General features: G+C 36.0%; 1 non-coding gene and 1 pseudogene across 1 annotated transcript; both read left to right on the forward strand.

The window, feature by feature from the left end:
- Positions 1-210: 210 nt before the first annotated feature.
- On the forward strand, positions 211-1,120 carry LOC146915753 (uncharacterized; annotated as a pseudogene).
- Positions 1,121-13,717: 12,597 nt separating this feature from the next.
- Positions 13,718-13,824, forward strand: LOC146915754 (small nucleolar RNA R71). The gene has a single exon (XR_015017041.1). It is a non-coding gene; the product is annotated as a small nucleolar RNA R71 (small nucleolar RNA).
- The last annotated feature ends 2,118 nt before the right edge of the window (positions 13,825-15,942 follow it).

Here is a 15,942-nt window from a genome sequence, read left to right on the forward strand (position 1 = left end):
GTGTTTTTATAGAAGTAGCTCTTGAGATAAGACTCTAGAGGAGCTAGATCCTTGAGGTAATACTCTGGAGGGATCACCCAAATCAAAATTATTCAGAAGATTATATCTAACTACAACAAAATCTCAAATAAGACCAAATCAGGTATGAATATATCTTTTCAAAATTTACTTTTCAATATCATATTATTGACATGATAAGCATTATAGAATATGACTGAGGTCTCATACTTTGAAGGAACATCTAGTTATTATGCTGATGGTATAATAGATAATAAAATAGAAGAAGTAGATTTATCTTTAACTGCTGCAGAAAAATTCAAAAGAAAGTTTAATAAATTCAAAGAATTTTTCTCAAGAAAAAATATTTTGAAATTTGGAATAATGATCGGAGAAGAAGCAATTCCAATTGAAACTACTCAAGAGAACATAGTCATATCTACCATAGATAAGACTCAAATTGAAAAAAAGAATTGAAACATTTTCTGAAAAAGAGAAAAGTAAAATTGGTTATATTCATATATTGACCATTCAAATTTTAATCAAAAGTGCCTTTATGAAAGGTATTGATTCACCTCTAGAAATAGCCCTAGAAGACTCTAGGATTTTAGACAAAAGACAGGCGACAATTACACAAGGAAAATGTAATTTAAAATATGGAAAAATAAAATTTGATATAAATTTACAAATGGTATTATCCCTAAAAGACAAAGATCTAGATAGTTCTATAGTTTTTCATTGTAAGTTGAAAAACTCGAATTTTATGAAAAAGGGTAATCATCCTTTTACAATCTGCTATAGAATTAATTATGCCTTGAGTAGTTCACATCATAGTATAGAATTTATAGGAAAAAATACAATTCATATTGATGAATTATTTACACCTTTAGTTACCCTAAAGTCACCTATATTCAGAAATTTAGCAAGAAATAGCTTTTCTTTGATAGAAGCTGAGAAAGATTTGTTTGAAGAAACAGAAAAACCTTTGATAAGGAGTCAAAGCCTTAGAGTAACACCACCCAAAAAAGATATTGAAATTTTAGAACAAAAAGAGCTAAGTAAATTACAAAGCTCAGTAGTAGGATTGTCTCTACAGCTTGAAAAACTAGACAAAAGAATTTAAATTTGTTTATAAAAATATTCTGTTGAAACTCTCGTATCAGAGCAAACCTCGTACCTAAAAAAAAATCTTATGACGTCAGTTAACATTTTAACCGACTTAAAAGGTTATCGGTACAAATACCTGATGGGTACATAAGTTGTCACCATATCTCAAACCCTCAATCGAACCTCACCATTATGCAATCGAACTCTCCCCTCCCCAAGGGATTTGGTTCAGAAAAGTTACTCAAACCCATACCTCACATTCTCAAACCCAGATTTCGCATTCTCCAACCCTTTCATCAGCGATTCAAACGCTTTCAACATCGTTAATTTAGATTATGTCTCAAACTGTCACAAACACTCGATTCAATTCTTCACCATGTTCAGATTCTCTCTCGCCTCTCAAACCCTCTATTCAGTCATCATCGTTTAGTTTCACATTCACGCTCAATTCGTCAAACCGTATATACACTAATCATGGATTTACGCCGTTGGACCCAGAAAAATCAACACCCTGACTGATCTGCACTGTGGCGGAAAGCACGACCATCGCACAATTTATCCAATATGCTAATGTTTATTCTGACGAGGCCATGAGGTATAACAACATAGTTTTATCTCTTATTAGCAATTTCAGTTTACAAAAATATTATCTCTTGTTTAATTTTGCCTGGGTTTTGTTTTTGTTGCATAGTTTGCATACTTAATTAGTGTGAATGTCACTTCGATTTTGAATTGGTTTCTTCAGTTCAGCAGTGCCTTACATGTGTTTATGAGTATAATAAAAAGAAAAATGTATTCTTTAGCCATGATTGCTCTTCACTATAACCGTGCATCTTCCTCAAATCCAGGTGATAAGCTTTGTTTCTTATCTATTTTTTAGCATAAACATTACATGTTTGATAGAACAATATGCAGTCGATGATTTTTGGGTGTCAATACATTAATTGGTTTTGAACCTTCAATCTTTGGACGCTCGATTTTTATTCGTGGGAAGGGAAAAAACGAGTAAAAACCCTTATTTAAACTTGAGTCCGGGGGTTGGATTCGATAGAGGAAGGTGTTAAGCACCCCTAACGAACACGGTATTCCGTGGGAACCTCTTTCCTAACTTTATCTTGTGCTAAATTATTTTTATTTATTTTTATTTATTGCTTAAAATCTAAGTGAAAGAATGGAGGGAGAAGAAGTATGTTTTGGTTATTTTTTATTTGATTTGGAAGGATTAACTCCTTTGCCTACATACCCTAAAAAGGGATCAAAACCAATGTAGTTCACTCTCAAAAATTATTTGGTGGGTTATGTTGATTTTAACAATTTTTGAAAAAAAGATTTTTAAGAAGGGATGAGAGGCCTCAAGGCAAGAAAAATACGATGAAGTTGGTTAGTTTTAATTGCAAAAAGTCCATGTCTAATGTGGATGTTAAATTAATTAAGCATTTGATTAAGAAAATAAAGGGAAAACTCTTGGGTTAAAGTCCAAGGTTTACTTTAAAAAATATTTGAAGTTTGACATATTTGATTTTTTTTGAGATAAAAAGATTTTTCTAAACTAACGGTAAACTAGCGTAACGATGCGAAAAAATAAAACAAGCGTAAAGCGATAAATAAAGTGTTATAGTGTCGGTGCTTGTGTCGGTGTGTGCAATTACTACATTATTACATACCCTCCTAGATACATTCTATGACAAGGAATAATAATGTGGCAAAATAAATTACATCAATACCTAAAAATACACACTAATATCATGGAATTGGAATAAATTGCAAGAATAAAAAAATGCATGAGATTATACTATAGATGATGTAAAGCATGATATGATGAAATATTAGATCCACGTGCATAAGAAGAAACACATACTAAAACAAAGCTTTAAAACACTAAAACAAAATTAAAAGGGAAAAAAGTTATGATTATTGAAATACCACAGAACATGCATGAGAAAAAAAAAACTTAGTCAAAATGTTAAGATGAACTTTTTAAAAGAATAAGCATGAGTTTCGTTAAAAAAAATGCTTAAAACGACACAAACACACAGGGAGGGTGTACAAAAGCAGATATGGAGTTTTAACATAGCAAAACTGCAAGCCGAAGACATACAACCAGAAAAAAAAACTGGACTGAGAAAGAGATCCAGTGGGCTTTAAGGATAAACCAATTCGGTTCAAGCCTGGATCGGTTCACAGGCGAACCGAACCGGTTTACAATGCTATAAAACACCAGATCCGGTTTATTTCTTCATTTTCATCAAAGCATCCTCTCTCTAAAACTCAAAACTCTCCCTTCTCTCACTAGATACAGTTGGCCGGAGAAGATGAAGGAGGAGGTACCAGAGCAGCTCCGGCGCGGTGGTCGACCGGAGAGCCACCGCGCCGAAGATTTTTTTTTTACTATTTTTAAAAAATTTTACATCACCGAGCACCTCTTTATCTCCTCTTTCCAATTCTAGGCTTAGATTTTCCAAACAAACAACATATGAGCCTAGATCTAAATTTATAGATTTGGAATTTTTTTAAAAAAACTATGAATAAAGGAACCGAAACTGAGAAGGAAGAGTTTGGTTACCTCTTTCGGATCTATGAAGATCTGGAGATTATAAATCTGAGCAGAGGAAAACTTCAAATATTTTTTTGCTCAAATTTGGATCTGCTAGCCTTGCTTCTTGTTGATTCCGCCTCTGTTGTAGTGAAACCGAGAAGTTGTTGTTGTTTGCTAAGCTGATGAATCGATGTGGTATGTTGGTTCGAGTTTAGTTGATGATGATGATTCAGAGGTTGAAGATCGAAGTTGAAGTGAAAACAGTATTAGATTTGTGTATGAAGGTTTTCTGATGTGAATGTTGTACGGTTATTGTTTCTGGAAAATTTTGAATATGAACATTCATGAAATGTTCATGTATTGTTCATAATTTTTTTGTGATATTTTGAGGGTTTGATCTTGTAAAGTGGAAAGAGAAAATAAAATCAGTGTTTCTGTATTGATGGCAGCGGCTACAGTGTAAATGATTGGACCTCTCTGACTGCAATAATTGCAGTCTATTTATAGACTGTTTATAGACTGCTGAATTAGGGTTGGACTGATACAGACATAAGGATGAAAATGCCCCTAAAGACCTCTATTGCAAAAATGCCAGCACTACACATGAGAATTGGGGAGCAAGTTTCAAAAGGATCCAATATGGGACAGACACATGGACAAAGTGGACCCACAAGGACAAAAATCAAATGACAAAAATAATAAAAAAGAAAAAGAAAGTTTTAAAAAAGACACTCACCTGACTCATGAAACCATTTGAAAAGGAAAAATAATTAAATAAATAATAATAATAATAATAATAATAATAATAATAATAATAATAATAATAATAATAATAAAAACAAATATTAAAAATGTCCCTTTCGGTAAATGAGGTATTTTAAACTACATCTCTGCCGAAATTTCATCTGAGACGACTAAAATAAACGCGGTGTTGTTTTTTTTTCTAAAATGCGAGCTAATCTTTTTAAATGGTTAAAATGATACGAACGAAAAGGAATTTAATTAAAAAAGGTCTAAAAGAAATAACTAAAAAGACTTTAAATATTTTAAAAGTACACGTAAAAAACTTTAAAATAATTTTGACTCCGTAAAACACAAACAAAACTTTTCTTGCTTTAAAATACAAGATAAAAGGTTTTAAATGGTTAAACAACGACTAAAAAAAGATTTTAACTGGTTAAAGTGAAATAAAATAGGTTTTGAGCCGTTTAAAAAAAACGACTAAAAGATTTTTTAAGTGGTCCAAAATTGGGGTATGACAGATGCCCCTATTTAAGTTTCTTCGTCACGAAGATTTGAAAGAGAACTTTTAAATCGACGGGTCGAGAAGACTTAAATATTAAGTACACCACTTTTGGACCAGTTGAAATGCTAAGGATGCAATGCTCATGCGCATTATGGTATGCATGCGTGCAATGTAATTATGAATGCAACGCCAATAAACATATATCGACTGGGGAACAAACTGACAATAGTCACTGGGGAGGAAAGAATGCCAATTACCTTTAAAGTGATAATAGCTGACATTACAAGGAATGAAACTGTCTATTACCTTTAAAGTGGTAAAGACGAATATAAGAGAAAGACCTATCTATTCCCCTTAAACTGGTAAAGATGAATACAAAGGGAAAGACATGTCTGTTACATTTAAAATGGTAAAGACGAATACAAGAATGACATGTCTATTACCTTTAAAATGGTAAAGACGAATATAAGAAAGACCTGTCTACTTTCTTTAAAATGGTAAAGACGAATATAAGAAAGATTTGTCTATTACCTTTAAAGTGGTAACGACGAATATAAGGAAAGCCTGTCTATTACCTTTAAAGTGGTAACGATGATTATAAGGAAAGCATGTCTATTACCTTTAAAGTGGTAACAATGAATATAAGAAAGACCTATCTATTACCTTTAAAGTGGTAACGACGAATATAAGGAAAGCCTGTCTATTACCTTTAAAGTGGTAACGACGAATATAAGAAAGCCCTGTCTATTGTAACAACCCGATTTTTGCTAGATTTATTTTATTATTTGTTTATGTGTGTTATATGTGCTCTTATGTGATTATTTGCCTCTGAGTGTATTTTGGTTGGGAATTGTAGAATTCGGTGTTAGAAGGGTATTTTAGTCATTTTGGACTTAGGGGCATTTTGGTCATTTTATGAGTGGGGGTAATTTCGTAATTTGGTTGAGGATTATTTTTAGTGCTTAGTGAGAGTTGCTATTTTACTAAGTGCTAGGGAGTTGTAGTAATTTATTTATTTACCGGTAAGTGACCGTTAGTATTACATTTTACCGTTAAGTGAGTAGTAACATTTGTAGGTTAGAATAGAAATGGGTTAGGCCCATTTAGACTTTGTGAGTTAAGCCCAATTAGGTGAGCTTATATAAACTCTTGTTAGTAGAGAAAATAGGTTTTCACAAACATTTTCATTTGAGTAGAGATAGAGATAGAGAGGAATAAGGGTTTGAAGAGGAAGAACAAGAGAAAGGGGTTGAAATGCATAATTGTGGGTACTTTGTGTTCTTGAGCAAATTTGATGAAAAATGAGGTTGTGGTGTTGAATTGTGCATGAATCTGTGTTCATTAGTTGTTATTGATGATTGTTGAGCTGTTAGAATTGAATTGGTGTAACTGAAATCGTTGTTTATGGATTGGTGAGAAGATTTGTGGTTGTGTTGGTGTTTTGAGAAAATTTCATGATTTTAATGAAATGAGCCAATTTGGTGTTTCTAATGCATGATTCATGTTTGTTTAGATGCATTATAACTATTAGAACCCATAAACACTTTCTGGAACTTGTTTTAGTGAATTGGGGGATTGAAAATTGGATTTTGGGATGAAAATGTGCTGGAACCCGACACATGATTTTTGAAATTCTGGGTAGGACGCTTAAGCGTGCTCATCAGCATGTTGTAAGCGTGCAGACTCAGACTTACGGCCTTCTTGGACGCTTAAGCGTGCTGGGTCCTGTACAGCCATTTTTGACTTTTCATTTGTGAACCTTGGGACCTATCCGGACATTTTCTAACACTTCTTTTCACCTCTATAAACACTGTTTGCATTTATAATCCTAATGGAGTGACATTTGAATCGAATTGATTTTGAAAGATTGAGCTTGGAACTTGAAAATGGTCAAGAACACGGACTTTCTGGAACTTGATTCTTTTCAAGGAAACCATGTAGGATTATACTTGAACAATGTTTATATGATTTTTAACGATGATTACAACTGGTTCCATGGATTAATTACTTGTTTTGCCTTGAAAACTTGGAATTTTGGAAAAGTGGCAAAGTGAGACGAACTTCGTGATTTTTGTGAATTTTTCATGTGTGGCCGATGAAATTCTTTTGTAACCTCTACTGCACACATATGTGACTTGTGAGAATACATGGCATAGGCAATGGAACTTGTTAAATTGGTTTTGGTTCATAACTTTTAATATTTTCAAAGTTGTGAAATGGGAGACGAACTTGATGGAAAATGATTCTTGAGAGCCAATTGCATATGAATCCTTTATGGAATGTGGTTATACCTTATGTGAAGATGATTGGCGGTGTATATATGTGACAACTATATGTTGCTTGAATTATGGATATTGTTGGTGATCGTATATATGTTAAGTGGTGGTGAATTGTTGTTGAGTGCATATATACAAGTATTGGTGATGTTGAGGTGATTTGTTTGTGTGAACATATGCATTGTAGTTGAGTCATATGTTCATGCATTCATGACTGATGGTGGTGGATTTTATATCCAATTGAGGTGATTACGATGTTTTTGTTGCATCGAAGGTGACGACCTTGAGGTGATATGGTACCACATGCATCTAGATGAGTCTAGAGCCATTGCATACAATGTTGGTGAATTGAAATGCATTTGAGTTGTACATGATGATTGAATTTGTTAATTGATAATTGACATGGTGGAAATGGTGATATGTGTATGATATACTTGCTGTTGAAAACTTGGAATGATGATATGATTGCTTTGGAATGATATGAATGTTGTGATTACTTATGAGTATATGTGTAATTTGTTATTCATCATTCTTGAATATATCTTTCATTTCCAATGTTCTTGTTAATCTTATATGGATTATGATGATGTAATGCTAACCCTCAGTGGTTTACCACCTGCCTTTCCGCATGGACGGGTAGATGGAGTGCAGGGTGCTTAGATTGTGTGCTTGATGTTGCGGAGTGATAGGGCCAAACCGCAAGTGCACGGCCTATCGAAGTAATAGTAGTAAGTAGAGTTATCGTTCCGCTAGGGAGTTGGTCAATCTAATTAACTTTTAGAAAATGATTAGAGGAGAAAGAAATAAGAAGTTGGAGAGTGCAGTTTTTGAAAGTAAATAACAATAATATTAAAAAGCTTCGGGATCATTGGTTCATCATAATAACGAATCTTTTCACAAGCAAGCCTTAAACTTATAATTATACGTTAATCTTAATTACTAAGGACAAGTTTCTCTTTAGCATATCACAGCTCCTCTCGAAGTCAGTGAGTGTATCCCTCCAACAACCACACCTATTCTCATGGGTGATTGCCTTTGGGACCATTGAAGATCGAAACTTTATGTGTCCCAAGGTTTGCTAGACTATTTTCATGTTTCGCAAACCTTGTCTAAATTCACTTGATCGGATATCAAAGCTCCACGTTCGCTTTATGAATTGATATATGTGATGATGAATTAACCATTATCAAACCCTCCGCGTTCGCTTCCACAGTTTGATAATAATTAATTCATGTTAAAACGGTGAATTCAGATTAGGAATTAAGGTAACAAATAATTAGGGTTTAAGGCTTGGCTTGATCCGGATTACGTCATTAGACTTATCCAACGATCCCAAGACAAAGAAGTCTACTCACTCATGTTCATCGTAGACATGGGGGAAGAAGAGAGAATGCGATAAAAGTAAATTGCAAAGGAAGTAAAAGGAAATAAAGACTTTTTATTGAAATAATGCTTGAAATAAACAAAGTAAAAGGTGAATGTTTATGGTGGAGAGCTACTCTATTTATAGCTTTACAATCGACTTAGAAACTAAGCAACCAAAAGGGTAAAACAGTAAAGCTGCAACAGGGTAACTTGGGCCCGAAGAAAAAGCAGCAAAAGGGGCTTCTGGAGGTGGCACGGCCGTGCCACATGTTGGCACTGGCCGTGCCAAGCTTCTGACTTGGTGGGAACATATTTTTGTTCCGTATCTTCGTATTTTCGCACTGTATTTGCTCCAGTCCTCTTTCTTTTGCTCCAAGACACCTTCCACCATATATTCGTTCCTAAAATAAAATAAAAGACAATTTAAAGTAAAATATTCTAAAAGGAAATAAAATGCAATATAATTAAATCAAATCTTATTTAAAACTAAACTAAATAAAGCATTAAAATATACTAATCTATGACTCATCAAAATCCCCCACACTTGAATATTTGCTTGTCCTCAAGCAAAAGGCAGTAGACATAGCAGCAACAAAAGATTTATTCATGGCAATATTAAGAACACATGTCTCAAAAAGAAAGGCTTTGCTTCAAGTGCACTAATTACAATTTCAAATGCTCCTCATGAACCTATTCTACCCAACATCAAGTCTCAAGCGAGTGTGTGTGTGCAGTCCAACCCTTTTATTGCTCCTGTATAAGCCAGATATTACGAGGAATAGGTTCTATCCTTAGTGCTAAAGTAACCGAGAAAAGTCCTTTCTTCATTTCATATAAGAGTGATGAGAAAAGTCCTTTCTTCATTTCATATAATTGTCCTTTCCCCCTAGCATTGATGAATTTGTTTCACTTGAAGTTCAAATTAGGGAGTCACCACCACAATTAGGAAGTTAGGGATTGTCCTTTCCCCCACATGTTGGTGCCATTCTCCCGCCCCATTTAACTTTAACAATTAAAGAATATAACAATAAGGCACAATTGATTAATTTCCCACACAAACTTATAGTACTTTTACTCTTAAGACTTTAAAGGGTTTAAGTTAACACTAAAGCTAGAACATGTTCCTTAAAATACCTATTCATACATTTGCTCAAGGATTGAAACCGGGTGCTTTTCTCATTGGAGAATTTCACAATAAAACAAGACATGGGTATAGCAAGAACATAAGAAACACAAGAACCTACTTTTATGTACAAGAAGCGACCTGAAGAAGAGACAAAACAAAAATTTTCATGCCATTTTTTACATTAAAACAAGCTACTAGTCATGCCTCTTGCTATAAAAACAAAACAAAAAGAATAAAGTTCAAGGGAGTTTGGGACACTACGACTCTAGACACTTTAATAGCCCCCCCCCCCCCCCCACACACACTTAGGGGAAGCATTGTCCTCAATGATTCAAAAGAAAAAGAAATTAAAAGAGAAGAAGCAGTAGAGGAAGAAGAAAGAAGGAGTAGAAGAAGAGTAGTAGAGAGAGAAGAAGGGAAGAGAGGAAGAGGAAAGCTCACATGTTATTGAGGTCCATAAGGAGGACCTTGAAGTTGGAGGTGTTGCATCATCCGACGGAGCATCTCATTATTTTCATCATTGACACGGTTGCCCCTTTGAACTTCATTGCGAAGGCCGGAGATCTCAACACCTTGCCTTTGTTGCTCGGTGCTCATCCTCTCGATTTCATTGTGAATCCATGTCCATCTTTGATTTTCATTAAGCTCACCAGCTTCATGGCCATGGTGCCCCTCTTGGTGCAAGTTAGCACCGTCTCCTTCATCATGGTGCAAGTTAGCACCTTCTCCCTCACCATCATCTTGCTCATCAAGAACCTGCACATCATCAACATACAACCAATTTTCTTCCACCTCGGTGGTAGTCCGAGGTGGGTTAGGCAATAAAAACATGATTGGCACATTAAGCTTAAGTTGGTAATGGAGTGGTGGACGATGTTTAATGAAATTCATAGCAATGAGGGCTTCCCGGTTAAGCTTATTGTTTCCCTCAATTGGTTTGATCCCCTCATCCTCACTCACACCAAAACACCTAGCTATGTATGTAATGATGCCACCCACCACTATGTCTCCCCTACCGGCTGGTCTAGTAGCTACAAAGTCTATGTAATCAATCAAATAAAAGCCAGTGTTGACGGGGTGGTTGTAGAGCATTGCCCATAACATGAACAACTCATCGGTTCTAGTGTTTCCTAGCTCGGTTCTACCCCAAATAGTGCAAGCCATGACCCTTTAAAGGTACCTAAGTACGGGGTTGTGAATGTTGCTAGCTTTGTTGGCTCTAAGGACATAGTTATCAAGGCCGGTGATACGGTTCCAAAAGGCAGCTAGGTCATAGTTATCCGGTTTTAGACTATCATCCCAATGATCATGAATATACCCCTCATTGACAAAACCTAAGGCTTCACAAAAGTACTGAAGAGACATATTATAATCAATGTTCATTAACCGGAAAACAACTCTATGATTAGGGTTATCAAAATTCAACTTATCTTTGGTAAAAACAAGTGAGCTTAAAAATTCATAAGTAAAATTCTCATAACCCCTCATAGGTGTTAGCATATCAGTCCAACCTAGCCTACCCATCAATCTAAAAACATCATCTCTAAGCCCTAGCACTTGCAAATCATAGGAATCAGGATATCTAGAGGGATGTAAGGTTTTAGAAGTAAGAATTTTGTACCTGTCCCTTTGTTTGTTGTCTTTGAACTGAATTTCATGATTCTTGACTTGTGTTTGCTTCTTTGGGGGAGGACCGGAAGAACTTGCTGGCTCCTTTCCACTTCTTCTTCTTGAAGCCATTTGACCTTGGTTATGGTTGGTATGAAGGTTTGGGGTTTGGGAAGATTTTTGGTGGAAAGGATTGGTTTAGGGTTGGGGTGGATGTTTAAGTAAGGTTTATGGGTTTAGTTATGGAGTTTGGTTGAGGTTTTGTGGTGTTTGGGTTAGGTTTTGAAAGATTAGGTTTTGGTGAATTATAGGTTTGGATGGATGAAAGATGTTTTTTATTGGTGGGTTTTGTTTTGGATCAAGTTTAGGAATGATTGGTGAAAGAATTGAGTTGATTGGATGAGTTTTGAAGAAGATAGGAAGCTTTGAAGGTTTGAATGTTATGGAGGTTTAGAGAGAAGTTTATAAGATGAAAGAGGTTTGTGGTTTAGAATGAATGGAGAAGAAGAAGAAAAATTGGGTTATAGTTGGGTAGAAATCGGGCACGGCCGTGCCACCCTTGGCACGGGCCGTGCCAACACTCTGTGGCTCAGGTCCAATTTTTACTTCAAATGCATGGCACGGCCGTGCCAACCTCAGCACGGGCCGTGCCAACCTTCTGGTCAGAGGGACTTCAAAAATTTTCAATTTCGTGATTTTTTTCGAATCACACTTGGACAATTACCTACAAAACAACTCAAAACAAAGAAAAACAAAACAAAAGCAATTAAATGCGCGAGTTGCCTCCCACGAAGCGCTCTTTTAATGTCATTAGCTTGACGGTTAGAAAGAGTCCTTAGAATGGATCAAAGATATCATATTGTGTAGATGACGCTATAAAACGTTCTTTCACAACATGATCGTTAAGCATGCAACAAGAGTAAAGAGCGGGACCCTTCATAACATTTTCCAACTCGTATCCTACCATCTTATCACTCACTTGAAAGACTATCCTACCAAGTTTAACATCAATGAGAGCTCCCGCAGTTGCGAGGAAAGGTCTACCTAGGATTATAGGGACGTCATCGTCCTCTTCAATGTCAACGACTACAAAATCAGTGGGGATGTATATCCCCTCTATCTTAACAGGTATGTCCTCGACAAATCCTACAAGTTTCATGGTAGAACGGTCAGCTAACTTTAATTCCATTTCGGTAGGTTTCAACTCTCCTATCCCTATCCTTTTAAGAAGAGACAAAGGCAGTAAACTAACACTAGCTCCTAAGTCACATAAGGCTTTGTTTATGGTTTCATTCCCAATTTCACACGGTATGGCAAAGCTACCTGGATCTCTAAGCTTAGGGGGTGCTTCTTGGATGATTGCACTAGTTTCCTTAGCCAAGGCTATTGTCTCATTATGCTCTATAGCCATTTTCTTTGAAAAAATTTCCTTTAAAAACTTGGCATATAGGGGCATCCTAGACAAAGCTTCAGCAATGGGAAGTTTAATGCAAATTTTCCTAAGTATGTTAACAAATTTTTCAAACTTACCCTCTAGTTTAAGCTTATCAAGATTTAAGGGGGATGGAGTTTTGTTTTCTTCAAGCGGTTTTGCATCTTCTATCACAATTTTATCACCTAAAGGCTTGACACTTTCTTTCCCAATGTTTTTAACCTTAGCAAAAGTTTCGCCTAACTTACTACCCCCAAAAGATATGACATTAACTTGGGCTTTGGGATTGGCTTCGGTTTGACCAGGAAAGACTCCCGGTGTTTGGGAAGAGGTAGCCACTTGTTGGGCTATTTGAGCAATTTGAGTTTCAAGCATTTTAGAGTGAGTAGCAATAGAATCAACCTTGGTATTGAGCTTGGAAAGAGAATCATTCAGAAATCCGGTTTGGTTTTTAAGTTCTTGAAGTTGTTTGGTTTGGTTGGCAATAGAGTTTTCCAACAAAATTTCCAAATTGGATTTCTGAGTGAATCTTTGGTTGTTTGCATAACCGGGTGGTGCTACTTGTCCATAGGGATTTTGGTTTTTATAAAAATTTTGATTTTGTCGCATCCCTTGGTTGTATTGAGCATAATTCATTTGCTCAACACCATTAATAGCACTACCTAGTTGGCAATCAACACCAGCATGACCAGTTATACCACATATTTCACAAGAAGGAGTAGAAGCGGAATTGATAGCACTAACATCGAGTTTTTCAAGTTTTTCAGTTAGCGTATCAATTTTAGAAGCAAGGTGATCATAGTTAGAGACTTCGTACATACCTGCCTCCTTTTTGGAGGATGAAGAACTAGTGGTGGCTCTCTCGTCGGTCCATTTGTAATGATTTTGAGCCATGTCTTCAATCAAGGCGTACGCCTCCGTGTAGTTCTTGTTCATAAGTGCTCCACCTGCAGCTGCATCAACAGACATCTTAGTGGTATAAGACAAGCCATTATAAAAAGTGTGGACTATAAGCCACTTCTCTAGGCCATGGTGGGGACAAAGTCTTAGCATTTCTTTGAAACGCTCCCACGCATCATAGAGAGATTCCCCATCTTTTTGGTTGAACCGCGTGATTTGGTCTCTAAGTTTAGCGGTTTTATATGGTGGAAAGAAACGGGCAAGGAATGCTTGCCTTATCTGATCACATGAAGTAATGGAACCGACTTCGAGGGAATGGAACCAAGCGCTAACTCTATCCCTTAAGGAAAAGGGAAAGAGATGAAGTTTTACGGCTTCTTGGTTCTCCTTCATGGTTCCACTAATTCGTAGGAAAACAGAGATGTGAAGATTGGGATCCTCAGTGGGGGATCCCGAGAATTGGTTTTGCTGCACCAAGTTAAGTAGGGCAGGCTTAATTTCAAAATTGTCATCCTCAACCATTGGGTACACAATAACATCTTGTGGCTCAGCCGTAGACGGCGTTGCATACTCTTTGAGAGTGCGATTGGCCATGGCGGTGTTATTTTGTGCTGCTCTCCTTCTTCTATGTAAGAACCTTTCGATCTCGGGTATGAATACCGCTTGATTTCTAGTTCTTCGCATAAAAGGTTGAGAACCCAAGAAGTTAACGTTAACAGAAAAATAAAAAGTTAAAAATAAAAAGAAAAGAGAAAGAAGAGAGAATTCTAATCACTAAGAAAAAGCTAATTAAATTAGTTAACTCCCCGGCAACGGCGCCAAAAACTTGATAGGGCCAAACCGCAAGTGCACGGCCTATCGAAGTAATAGTAGTAAGTAGAGTTATCGTTCCGCTAGGGAGTTGGTCAATCTAATTAACTTTTAGAAAATGATTAGAGGAGAAAGAAATAAGAAGTTGGAGAGTGCAGTTTTTGAAAGTAAATAACAATAATATTAAAAAGCCTCGGGATCATTGGTTCATCATAATAACGAATATTTTCACAAGCAAGCCTTAAACTTATAATTATACGTTAATCTTAATTACTAAGGACAAGTTTCTCTTTAGCATATCACAGCTCCTCTCGAAGTCAGTGAGTGTATCCCTCCAACAACCACACCTATTCTCATGGGTGAGTGCCTTTGGGACCCTTGAAGATCGAAACTTTATGTGTCCCAAGGTTTGCTAGACTATTCTCATGTTTCGCAAACCTTGTCTAAATTCACTTGATCGGATATCAAAGCTCCGCGTTCGCTTTATGAATTGATATCTGTGATGATGAATTAACCATTATCAAACCCTCCGCGTTCGCTTCCACAGTTTGATAATAATTAATTCATGTTAAAACGGTGAATTTAGATTAGGAATTAAGGTAACAAATAATTAGGGTTTAAGGCTTGGCTTGATCCGGATTACGTCATTAGACTTATCCAACGATCCCAAGACAAAGAAGTCTACTCACTCATGTTCATCGTAGACATGGGGGAAGAAGAGAGAATGCGATAAAAGTAAATTGCAAAGGAAGTAAAAGGAAATAAAGACTTTTTATTGAAATAATGCTTGAAATAAACAAAGTAAAAGGTGAATGTTTATGGTGGAGAGCTACTCTATTTATAGCTTTACAATCGACTTAGAAACTAAGCAACCAAAAGGGTAAAACAGTAAAGCTGCAACAGGGTAACTTGGGCCCGAAGAAAAAGCAGCAAAAGGGGCTTCTGGAGGTGGCACGGCCGTGCCACATGTTGGCACTGGCCGTGCCAAGCTTCTGACTTGGTGGGAACATATTTTTGTTCCGTATCTTCGTATTTTCGCACTGTATTTGCTCCAGTCCTCTTTCTTTTGCTCCAAGACACCTTCCACCATATATTTGTTCCTAAAATAAAATAAAAGACAATTTAAAGTAAAATATTCTAAAAGGAAATAAAATGCAATATAATTAAATCAAATCTTATTTAAAACTAAACTAAATAAAGCATTAAAATATACTAATCTATGACTCATCACGGAGGAGCGGAGTTCCTCCTTTTTATGTGCAAGTGTCTAGATTAACGCTCTGATCTAGGATAGTATTTGCATGTTGGATTTTGTGTTGACTATGTAGTTGTTATTGAGACATTGATGTATCTAAGAGATGTATTTATTGTCATGAGATTTGGAGATGTTATTTACATGATTATATATGTTCCGCTGCTATGTTTATGAGACTTGACAATTTATACATATATGTATTGATTTTGTTTGATGATGTAGCATATATTTATAGAATATATTTGTATATTCGCGTGTTTTACCGCTTATTAGAAGTAGGGTGT

This window comes from Medicago sativa, chromosome 6 (genome assembly GCF_051527215.1).
Source record: "Medicago sativa cultivar Bolivia chromosome 6, Bolivia_mono, whole genome shotgun sequence".
Lineage (NCBI taxonomy): Eukaryota > Viridiplantae > Streptophyta > Magnoliopsida > Fabales > Fabaceae > Medicago > Medicago sativa.